The following is a 12,709-nucleotide window of genomic DNA, read 5'->3' as shown; positions in this document are numbered from 1 at the left end:
AGATTTTTGAGAAAAGTGTGATAAACCTGCTCTCGTCTTTTTAGTAGCACATGGCAAAACTAGAACTTTGGGGGAAGTAGCTACATCAGCTGCCTGTAATGAAGTATGGGGCCTCTAGAGAACAGTTTTCACTGCACAATAGTGGCTGCTTTGAACAGCAGATCCTAGGTTGACTAGGTGTGCCCTGGGGTATTTAACTGCTGTTGAATGCAGCGAGGTCCTTGGTCATTCATTCCCTCCAACCTGCTTACTCATACCCCTCATGGGCTCGATAATATATTACAAAAGATTTTTTTATGATTACTTTTACAAAGCAGTAATGCCTTCAGTAGAGGTACCAGGCCGTTACCTGATAGACAGATCTCATGCGTGGGGGGTACAGGAGTGGTTAAGTGTAGAATGTAATGTTAGGTTGTCTTCATGCTGTGATGTACCCCTCTACTGCCTAAACCGGTAAAAACCAGGGCCTAGATGTTGACTCTTCTCCATGGATATTTGTTATTTTCCAAGGTAGCTAACTGATTTTACCATGATGAGATGAACTCACAGACTCACATTATGAACCTAGAATGAAAAAAAAAGAAAATCATTCTAGAAGGAGTAGAGTGAACAGACTTGGTGCGCAAAGAATTTAAAATAAAACCAGTAAATATCCTCACAGAAATGGGAGAATCTAGGAATTATGAAACAGGAAACTTCCAAGAACAAATTAGGTACTGGACATCAATATATTCTTGTTGAAGTAAAGATCTCAATGGATGGTTTTCATAATTGAACAGCAGAGTGAATACAGCTGAAGAACAAAATAGTGACGACTCAGTGGGTGAAGCATGCGACTCTTGGTCTTGGGGTAGTAAGTTCGAGTCCCATATTGGGTGTAGAGATTACTTAAAATAAAATCTTCAAAAATAAGTAAATCAGAAAATAAAGACATTAAGAGCTGTTGGGGATAAGAGAGGGAAAGTTAATATCAGTATGGCTGAAGTCACTGTAAAATAAATGGTAAGATGTTAGTATTTGAAAAGTAATTATTGGGGTGCCTGGGTGGTGCAGTCAATTGAGGCTCTGACTCTTGTTTTGGCTCAGGTCTTGATCTCAGGGTCATGGGATTGAGTTCTGCATTGGACTCTGTGCTCAGCAGGGGGTCTGCCAGAGACTTTTTGCCCCTCAGTCTTCCCCTCCCTCTCACTCCCCCCTTCTTCTCCTCCCAAGCTTGCTCTCTTTCAAATAAGTAAGTGAATAAATACAATAAAATCTTTAAAAAAATAAAAAGAAAAAAAATAATTACTGAAAATTTCTGGAATGGAAGATGTAAGACCTCAATTTGAAAGGGCTCATAGAATAGAATAGATGAGAAAACTCTATACCTAGATATTTTAAATTCACATTTTAGACCACCAAATTCAATAAAACAAGTGCTAAAACTTTCCAGAGGAAAAATGCAGGTCAATCACTAAGCAAAAAAAAAAGTCCGACTGAGTTTTCTGAGTTACAGCACTAGATGCAAGAAGAGACTGAAGTAGCATTTTTAAAACATTGATAAAAGTAAAAATCAAGCTTAGTAAATTTTATTGACTAAGCAGTGACACATGAAAATATATCCTAAAATCCAAGATCAATGCTACTCAAAGGCCCAATCCAAAAACAGTTTATTGTCCTTATCTGGATGAGATAAGGAGCTTGTGTGTGAATGTACATCAAATCAATACGCTGCTGCTTTTATTGAGAAAATCTTGCTAAGAAAAGAAAGTCAGCTGGACTAAACTGTGTGCTTAGTAATAGAGTATTTACACTGGCATAAACCTTTTTTTTTAAATTGCAAATTTGTGGACCAGTGCTTATTTGTGGATCATCTTTTCAGTAGCACTGGTCTGGAAGCTATCACCATGTTGTGAGTGTGGGTGAAGGTGTGCAAGACCCTAGGAACAGAAGAGTGAGCTTAGAGGTTTTTCTTGGTTTTGCAGTGAAGATGTAGGTACTGATAAACCTTAACACTTCATAGGGAAAAATAAGCATATATATGAACTTATTAAGTTGGACTATACACCATAAGACTAGAACCAGGATGCAGATCTTTTAAAACAGAACAAGGAAATAGCATTTTTTTTCTAATGGAAAAATAAGAAAAAGATAAGTAAATAACCTTAAAGAGAATGGTAACTAAATAATTAGAAATAAGATGACTGAAATAAGACCTAATATCGCAGAAACATAATAAATATAAATAGTCTAAGCCAATTAAATGGTAAAAGATTCTTATATTGGTTAAAAAAAACAAGACAACAAAATACAAGTTTCAAATCCATCAGATAATTTTATATGTTGTCTTTGAGTCAAAGTTTAAAATAAAAGTATGTAGCCTTTCCAGAAGACATGAATAGACATTAATGCAAAGAAGACATCCACATGGCCAACAGATACATGAAAAAGTTCTCCACATCACTTGGCATCAGGGAAATACAAATCAAAACCACAATGAGATACCACCTCACTCTGCTAAAATTAACAAGTCAGGAAATAACAGATGTTGGCGAGGATGTGGAGAAAGGGGAACCCTCCTACACTGTTAGTGGGAATGCAAGCTGGTGCAGCCACTCTGGAAAACAGCATGGAGGTTCCTCAAAAAGTTGAAAATAGAGCTGCCCTATGACCAGCAATCAAACTACTAGGTATTTACCCTAAAAATGTAGTGATCGGAAGGGGCATGTGCACTCGAATGTTTATATAGCAGCAATGTCTACAATAGCCAAACTATGGAAAGAACCTAGATGTCCATCAACAGATGAATGGTTAAAGAAGATGTGGTATATATATATATATACAATGGAAAACACTCCAGTCATCAAAAGAAATAAAATCCTGCCATTGCATGATGTGGATGGAACTAGAGGGTGTTCTGCTGAGTGAAATAAGTCAATCAGATAGAGACAATTATCAGATGATCTCTCTGATATGAAGAATTTGGGAGGCAGGGTGGGGGATGATGGGGGGTAGGGAAGGGAAAAATGAAACAAGATGGGATCAGGAGGGAGATAAACCATAAGAGACTCAATCTCACAAAACAGGGCTGCTGGGGAGTGGGGGTGGGATATATGGACAATGGGGAAGATATGTGCTATGGTGAGTACTGTGAAAAGTGTAAGCCTGATGATTCATAGACCTGTACCCCTGGAGTAAATAATACCTTATATGTTAATAAAAATAATTTTAAAAATGGCTTTCATTTTCTTCTAAACTATTTATTGGAAACAGGAGATAGCTGAGGGGACTAATATCTAGAATAAAATTATAAATATATATATGTATGTATATATACATGTGTATATATATACACACATACACAAATAAATAAATATATTTAACTTAAATAGAAAAAAAGATAGGCAAAGCATATGAGTGGTTAGTTCACTAAGGGGGAAACTAAATTGTGTAGAAATAAGAAATGGATTTATGACACAATCACACAATGGCTTATGACTCTTCTAAATATAGAGGGACCATTAAAAGAACACCCAGGCTTAATACTAGTAATTAAATTTTGACAAATTTGATATTTTGCCAGCATTTGTCCTTACAAAAACTATAGGTTATATACAAGTATATGTTTGGAACAAAAAATTTTTAATGGAAACCTGTAGTTTTTGTAAGGAGGATAGAATGTATTTCATTTAACAATTTGTTACCTTAATTTATAACTTTAAAAAAATATTTGGCCTTACCATCCATGGGCCTGCACCTGCACTCTCACCTGGCTCCACAAATATTTGGGGCAGGCCTGATAAAGGAAGCAGAATTATAAAGCAACATCATAGCAGGCCTTTATACCTACCGCAGAAGTGTGAGTAAGTTACTGCAGTGGTTAAATGATGTAGTAATTTCCCATTGCTCCTGTAACAAAGTAACTTTTTAGTGACTTATAACAAGACAAATTTTTTGTCTTCCAGTTCTGGAGGTCAGAAGTCTGAAATGGCTTTAACCGGGCTAAAATCAAGGTGTTGGCAAGGCTGTGATCCTTCTGGAAGCTCTAGAGGAGAATCTGTTTCCTTGCCTTTATCAGGTTCTAGAGGCAGCTTGTCATCCTTGCCTTGGGACTCCATCCTCCATCTTTAAATCAGCCTATAAAGTTTTCTTTCTTTCTCTGACTCTGACTCTTTGCCCTCCCTCCTTCCCTTAAGAGGACCTTTATGCTTATATAAAACAAAATAATCTCCCTATTCCAGGCTCCTTTAATTTAATCACATGTGCAAAATCCTTTTGCTATGTAGGGTAACATATTTACATATTCTAGGGCAGAGGACATGGACATTTCTTTCTCTACCACAACTGGAGCATGGAATTGGAAGGCAGGTGGAAATTGGAGATCTTGGATGAATATTGTTACTTTTTACCTTATATTATTTTGTACTACTGTTTAAATTGGTTTTGCCAGAAGATATTACTTTTATAAGAATAATTATTAAAAATATTTTGATCTCTCAGTCACTTTTGTTGTTTCTTTTAATAGAAAGTAAATTTTATATTATGCTTCCCTTCGCCTTGTAGAAACATTATTTCTATGGACTCTTAAAGTCATTGGGTTGAACTAATTCCATTTGAAAAAAAAGATTTTATTTATTTTAGAGAGAAGAGAGAGAGAGAGCTTATACACGCAAGTGGGGAAAGGCAGAGGGGGAGGTAGGGGGAGAGGGAGAGAGAATCTGAAGCAGACTCTGAGCTGCAGCACAGAGCCTGAGGGAAAGAATAATCCCATTTAATACAGATCCAAACTGATATATACAGAGCATAATTGAATTATGTAATCTTTGCACTTGAAGGGAATATCTTTTGGAAGAAGGAAAAAAGTGGGATAAACAACTGTAATTAAGGCATTAAAAAAAAAAAAAGATGTTTAGGAAGTATTTCAGCATGTCACTTCCCCCAAACTAGTTTCCAGTCTGTGTATGGAGTCTTATTCATTAATATTGCTATCCCAGGGGACAAGGAGTTAGTTACTTTCAAATGGGCCTAAGACAAATATTAAGTTAAATACTCAATGACATCTAATGCCATCTTGGACAATTTTGCTCTGAGGACTGCTCTAGGACCTGAAGCCTTCTTAGGATACAGTTTCCACCCCCACATTCTTTCTTTTGTTCAGCCATACCCTTAGTACGCCCTCTAGGCACAACGTCTTTGATCTGCTGTGGAGATATGACCATGACTCACACCAATTCTTAAACGTTCTCTTGGGTGATCCCCCAGCAGTTTCTCAGCTTCTAGGACTATCAAAGCAGGTCTCTAGAAAGGTGGGGTTGCTGAGCTGTACTTGTCCTGTGGTACCAGAGACACAGGTCTGTCTGTAAGTCCCCTTAATAAACCACTTTTTATCAGGCTGGACTTGTCAGCCTTTATGTTCAGATGTGTGGCTCCTTCGGCCTTTGGAGGTCATTTTGCAAACACCTCCCTTTCATGGAAAACTTAACTCTTCGCAGTAATAATTATTTATTTCCCTCTTTTCCCTAATAATTTCATACTGGCAAACCAGATTTAAGTGGTCATAAAATGCATGAACTTAAAGCAGAAATTATTTAATACATGTACAATGGACAAAGATATAAGCAGCCTACTTTTTACATCACTGCCTACATCCTTTTCCCCAAATATCTCCCAAAAGTCAGGGTGCCGTCCCTGTTGTTGGAGGTGCCTCAAGGTAGATATTGTGATAGTGATTGACTTTTGAAGATGGAGGGATGACTGCTGGTGTTTCCATGGGTGGTGGTTCTGAGGTTCTCATTTTGAAGAATTAGGGTTTATAGATTAACTTGTGGTGGAAGCTCACCCCTGTCTCATTCTCTCCAGGGTTCTTATAACCAGTAGTGGCTCAGTCTTAATTGGTTTACTCACTCTTTGGACGATTTGGTTAGAAGCTTCTCATAGTTCTAATTGCTTTATCATGCTCAGCCAAGTAAAATATAGAAACACTAAATTAAAAAAAAAAAAGATCTTATCTACCTTTTTCTCAGCACAGAGCATTTAACATCTAAACATTTTCAAGTCTCCTAACCTTTTTTTCCCCCAAAGGTGAGATAATCTTAACAGTGTTCTTTAGAAAATTCCCCTAGATACACTTTCAAATCATATTAAACCGCTCCAAAACCATCGGTAGCATATTAAATAAGAATTTAAGAAGAAGAAACAGAACATTTAAGAAAGAAAGAAAGGTCACTAGCAGGAGAGCAGTTGATGAAAAAATAATTTAGATAGATGTTAATGCAGGTATTAGTACTCAAGGAAAAATACTCAAGGAAAAATATCTAAATGTTGGACTTAAAAATTTTATGGATTTGTTAAAAGGAATATCTGAGTTTTTATATTTCATGAACATAATGTGACAAGTGTCTAAAATAAGGGACGTTTTGAAGACTGAAGGAAGTTTTATGAAATGAAGCAGCTGTTAAACACAGGGTTCTTCAGCTTCTGTTGTCTCTATGTTTTTGCTGCTGCCCAAAAGTTAAGTGACATATTGATTTATTTTTAAAAACCATGAATTCACAATTTTATCCTCTTTTTTTCCCTAATCCAATACAGTGGACACTGGTAAAATGGTCAAGATCTGGAAGTATTTAAAGGGGGAATCAGAAAGACTTGCTGAGGGATTGTGAGAGATTAGGAATAGTAAAGAATCAAAGGATGAGACTTCCATATCCAGTAATGGCAGACAGAAATTTATACCAACCTTTCCAATAAAGGAAAGTAGAAAAGTTAGCAATAGCAATAAGTATTATAATAATTCTTCTGAAATTCATCATGGAACTTGCAAGGTAACAAAGAATTACCTGGCCAAGATTGAGAAAAAAATATAGGGATTCATGAAGCTGGTATTTGAAACTACTTTTACTTTGGGATATTCATTAATCTCAATGAGCTGACTGAAAGCTTAAGGGATTTTTTTAAAATTTATTTTTAAAATTTCTTTTCAGTGTTCCAGAATTCATTGTTCATGCACCACACCCAGTGCTCCATGCAATACGTGCCCTCCATAATACCTACCACCAGGCTCACCCAACCTCCTACCCTCCACCCCTCCAAAACCCTCAGATTGTTTTTAAGGGGTGTTTTGATAGCCTCTTCTGGGGCAGGGAGAGTAGGGAAGAAGGGGGAGAAAATAAAACCATTCCCCACATAGATTTCAATCTAGCTTTGAGGTTAGATTTTATGAAAATCTGTCCTTAAAATTGGGTTAAGATGATCCCAGATTGTTAAATTCACAGAGTCCTAACAGAACTCAGTGAACATTGTCTTTGGAGGAAGATAAGATCATTATACATCCTCAAATTATTTCTACAATTTAAAAAGCAAAATGTAATACCTGAAACAGGAGGAAACTAACTTCACAGAAAGAACAGAAAGAAACAATAGATAATATTTACCCACAGACACTCTACATACTGGAATTATCAGACAGAGACTCTAAAATTGTCATTTAATGTTCAAAGAGACAAAAAAAGGGCAAAATTAAAAGTTTTCATAGAGAACTAGAAATTACAAAAACAACAGCAATTTTTTTTAAAGATTTTATTTATTCATTTGACAGACAGAGATCACAAGTAGGAGGAGAGGCAGGCAGAGAGAGAGGGGAAAGCAGGCTCCCAGCCAAGCAGGAAGCCCGAAGCGGTGCTCGATCCCAGGAACCTGGGGGGTCTTGACCTGAGTCGAAGGGAGAGCTTTAACCCACTGAGTCACCCAGGTGCCCCAATAACAGCAATTTTGAAAAAAGAATAAAATAAACATTCTAGAACAGAAAGCAAAAAAACAAAGCAAAACAAAACAAAACAAAAAACCAAACCACAATACAGTAAACAAAAACTAAGTAGCAAAACTGAAGTGTGCATTGGGGAAGTTCATCTTCAGGGACCAAAGTCCTAACAGTTATTTCAAAACTAGGAAAAAAATTCTAACATTTCTAAACTTCCAAATTTAACTCCTTGAAGTTAAACCACTTAGACTATTTTCTATTTATTCATTAAAAATGTAACAACATCTTATAAAAGATAGACAGCATGGTTCAAACATGTACTTTGGAAACAAAAATTTTAAGTTGCTGATATAGTAAAACCATAGTAGTTCAAAAGAACATTTCTCATTCTCCTGAAAAAGGTCCATTGTAAATTAAATGAAATTGCAGACAGATACCAGCTTTTTATGTTTCATATTCTTTTTCTAGAAAGTTACACAGAAATTGTTTATTGTTAATTTAATACCGTCTGAAACATTTAAAGTGATCCCATTTGGCTCATTCTGGAATATTTCTTTCTTTTTTTTTTTTAAGATTTTATTTATTTATTTGACAGACAGAGATCACAAGTAGACAGAGAGGCAGGCAGAGAGAGAGGGGAAGCGGGCTTCCTGCTGAGCGGAGAGCCCGATGTGGGCCTCAATCCTAGGACCCTGAGATCATGACCTGAGCCGAAGGCAGAGGCTTAACTCACTGAGCCACCCAGGCACCACTGGAATATTTCTTTTTAAAATTTCCTGTCCCTTCTTGCCTAAATGTTAGGTTTCAGGCATGGCGTATGACTTGGGTTTTCATTCTTTCTAATCCATTTCTGTATTTTTCTGGACTTCCCCTTCCCATTTGTCATTCATAGATGAAAAGAACGTAACTGCCTTTAAAGTTCACCTCCCATCCCCCCACTGTGAGAATTGCTGTCTAGTCCCAAAGTGGCCAAAAATCATCTCAGAAGATTCACCAAGAGGTGCACGAAGGGAAACAAGAGGATCAGACTCTTGGTTGAGGGGCTGATCGAGAGTTTACAGAAAGGGATAATGGTGTGAGGGACCCCAGCTATCCCTCCCTTTTCTAATGCCATGAGAAAGGGGTTCTCTTCTGGCCAGCACCCTTCCCCATGTTCCCATCCCTCAGGTCTAGTTTCCCTTCATGGAGGTGGAATATGGGGCTGTAGGAAGAAGGTGTAGTATGTGTAGGCCTCAGGAAGTGAAGGGTCCCAGCATTGGGGTGGGGATTCCATTTTCCTTTTTTGCCAGCACCTTAATGTAGAAATCCCCCAGGTTCTGTTTCTTGTTTTTTTTTTTTTTTTTTTGAGAGAGAGAGAGAGAGAAAACCGTGAGTGGGAGGTGAGAGATGAAGAAGAGAAAGATGAGAGAGAATCTTAATCGGTTCCATGCTGATGGCCTGATACAGGGCTCGATCTCATGACCCTGAGATCATGACCCAAGCCAAAGTCAAGAGTCCCACACTTAACCCACTCAGCCACCCAGGCACCCTGGTTACATTTTCAACAAGATTTTTATTCAGTAATTTGGTTTCTTGGAGGTGAAAGACAGTTGGCTGACTGACATACCACTGTACTTGAGACCAGAATTAGATCAGATTATCTTCCAAGATTTATCCACATGGCAGGCATTGTGATTCCTTTGGTAAAGGATTTTTTCTCCAGTGTTGGTAAGTGTTGTCAGTTAAAGTCAGGCCTTTCATGAATGACCTCACCCTATGTCAGGCTCCTTCTTAGAGCTATATCTAATGACTGATAGATACAGGAGGATAAAATATGGCCATTTTGGCAAAACAGAGGACAACTCTAAAGGGCATTCAAGCTCCAGAGCTTCCCATGGGGTTAGCTGAACTTGTGGACCTACCTTATCATTTTAATTCTGGCTCTGCCCACTCCAGTTCCTGTTCATTCATTTTCACAAGTGATGAGTTCAAGGTTATTCTTTAATAAACATCTTTCACACTAAACTCCATTTTAGAGTATGCTTTCTAGGATATTCAACCTATGACAATTTTATCTCAAATTTCCCTGGAAAGAGGCATGGAATCTATTTTCCATCCATCCATCCATACAGCCAACCATCCATCCATCCACCAATCCATCCGTCTCTTTATCCTGCCATTTTTATTGAGCCATCTGTGTTTCAGAAGATTATTATTCTTTTCAATAATATTTTTTTAGGTCATCATATCTATACTGCCCATCAGGTAGTCATATATTGTTTCGCTAGCTTCCAAAAGAGGTAAATAAATGTGCAATGTGAGGTATGCAATCAAAACCACATCAAAACATTACCAAAATCTCAAAGTGCTTCTATTACTGAATTTATGAAATAAGTTTATGAAAACATTAATTTTAGTTTTACCAAATTATCTCCAGGGGGCAGCAGAGAGTAATATTAAATTAGTAAATTCGCAAATAGATGATTAGGGACAGAGCAGGGTTTTTTCCTTTCTTTTTTTCCTTCCTCCTTCGTTGCTTCATTTCCCCCATCTCCCTTCCTTTCGATCCCCACTGCTCTCTCTCTCTTTCTCTCTCTCTCTCCAAAGCAGGTGACTGTGAAGCTGTAGGAGTGCCCAACTTGTCAAAAGAGTGAGTGAATGAACAGATTTAAGAGAGGTGAGGAGTGTAGGAGATGTATTGGAGACAAGGCAGAGAGTTAAATCATAAATAGTAAGCTAATTAATCCCTTAGTTAAGGGATAGACATTGGGGTGAGATTTCCTGGGGTCAAATCATGTCTTCCTCACTCATTAGCTGTGGAACTGGACAATTTACTCAATCTCTCTGGCTTCAGTTTCCTCAACTGTAAAATGGGGATAGTAGTATGCATTTCATAGGGTTGTTAAGAGGATTAAATGAGGTCATATTTATAAAGTGTTTAGAATAAGACCTGCATGTTAAACTAAGGGTTTGACATACGCTATTGTATGGACATGAGTGGTGCCTAGAATTAATATTTAGAAAAATTCAAAATGTGGTTACTAATTTTTCTGCTCTGGCTTTCCTTGGTTATATTGCACATATTTTATTTTCAAATTTTTCTTTTTTCATAATCAGTGAATTTTAACAAAAAATAATGGTTAACTCTCACATGGTAGATGTTATGTTTAACTTTTTAAGAAGAATTATAGTGATGACATAGCATTAGCTGTATATTCAAAGTGAAAAATTTCAGGTAAACATTGGCATAATAGTAGAATGTAGAAATACAAATAACAATTAGAGAGGCTCTTTCAAGTTATTTATTGGTACATTTAATGATTATGCATGGAAGAAGATCCAGGATTTCAGAAGAGCTTGAACCTTCAAAGCTTGAATCAATGAAGATGGCAGAGAGGTGAAGTAGAGAATGGGGAAATAGGGTATGGCCAAGACAGCAGCCATTTTATGTTATTGTACATTGAATTATCATGTCTCAATTATAGTAGTAATTCATTAGCCTCAAATCTCTAACCATCATGCCACAAGGGCAGGGCAGAAGTGAAATAAATACTGGAATGTTGTAGAGTTTGAGGTCTTTGAAATTCTCCACATTGCTAGGCACTGGTCTTTCACCTCTGTGAAATTGTTACATTAGTACTTGGATAGTAGGAGGACAGGGTTGATTGAGAGATTTGGGACTAAGTGTTTAGTTGTGTGTGTGTGTGTGCGTGCACGTGCAGGGTAAATCAAGCCATGTGTCTAAGGCAGAGAGCTCACAGAAAGTAAAAATAATAAGACAAATAAGTATTGGCTCATTTTTGCAAGAATACACATCCGGAAAATTCAGCTAAGAAAGGAGAGGCAAGCAGGTACTTGTGTTCTAGGCAGTGAGCATTCAAATCCAGGAGGCAAAAGACAGGCAATGGAGAACAAAGAGTCAGGAGTAAAAGGCCAATAGAGTCTGTCCAGTAAGTATTCAAGATCATGCAAAGCTTCTACGTAATGGACAAGAGAGCAACATCTTACCTGGTTTCAGTTGTGGCTAAGTATGAATCTAACACTGGGGACATTTGGCTGGAAAAGTTTACTTCAAAAGCATTTAGAGGCAGATAAATCAGTTTTTGGGTAAATCAACAGTAATATAATATAATATAATATAATGCCCCTAATCAATTTGAGGGCATTATATCTTTTTTTTTTTGCATTTGATCATTTCAGTTTTATTTATTTATTTATTTATTTATTTATTTATTTATTTTAAGATGATAGATGTATTTATTTATTTATTTATTCCCAATTTATTTATTTTCAGAAAAACAGTATTCATTATTTTTTTCACCACATCCAGTGCTCCATGCAATCCGTGCCCTCTATAATACCCACCACCTGGTACCCCAACCTCCCACCCCCCTGCCACTTCAAACCCCTCAGACTGTTTTTCAGAGTCCATAGTCTCTCATGGTTCACCTCCCCTTCCAATTTACCCAAATTCCCTTCTCCTCTCTAACTGGGGCATTATATCTTAAAGCAGCTCTAATGTATTAAAGCTTTCTAAGCCCCTTTGTTTTGGCTCCACAACATTAACCAGCATAACATAGTTCTCTCTGTCTCTCATGTGCGTTGATTCTTTTTTTTTTTTTTTTAAATTTTGATTCCAGTATAGTTAACATACGGCATTATATTAGTTTCAGGTATACAGTATAGCAACTCAACCATTCTATACATTACTCAGTGCTCGTCATGATAAGTGTACTCTAATTCCTGTCACCTATTTCACATACCATCCCCACCCACCTCCCCTTGGGTAACCATCAGTTTGTTTTTTATAGTTAAGAGTCTGTTTCTTGGTTTGTCTCTTTCTCCCCCCTCCTTTGCTCATTTGTTTGTATCTTGAATTTCATATATGTGTGAGAGCATATGGCATTTGTCTTTCTCTAACTGACTTATTTTGCTTAGCATTATACTCTCTAGCTCTGTCCATGTTGTAGCAAATGGCAAGATTTCATTCTTTTT

Source organism: Neovison vison, chromosome 6 (assembly GCF_020171115.1).
Source record: "Neovison vison isolate M4711 chromosome 6, ASM_NN_V1, whole genome shotgun sequence".
Lineage (NCBI taxonomy): Eukaryota > Metazoa > Chordata > Mammalia > Carnivora > Mustelidae > Neogale > Neogale vison.
The sequence above is the reverse complement of the archived record's forward strand: the minus strand, read 5'-3'. Positions refer to the sequence as shown.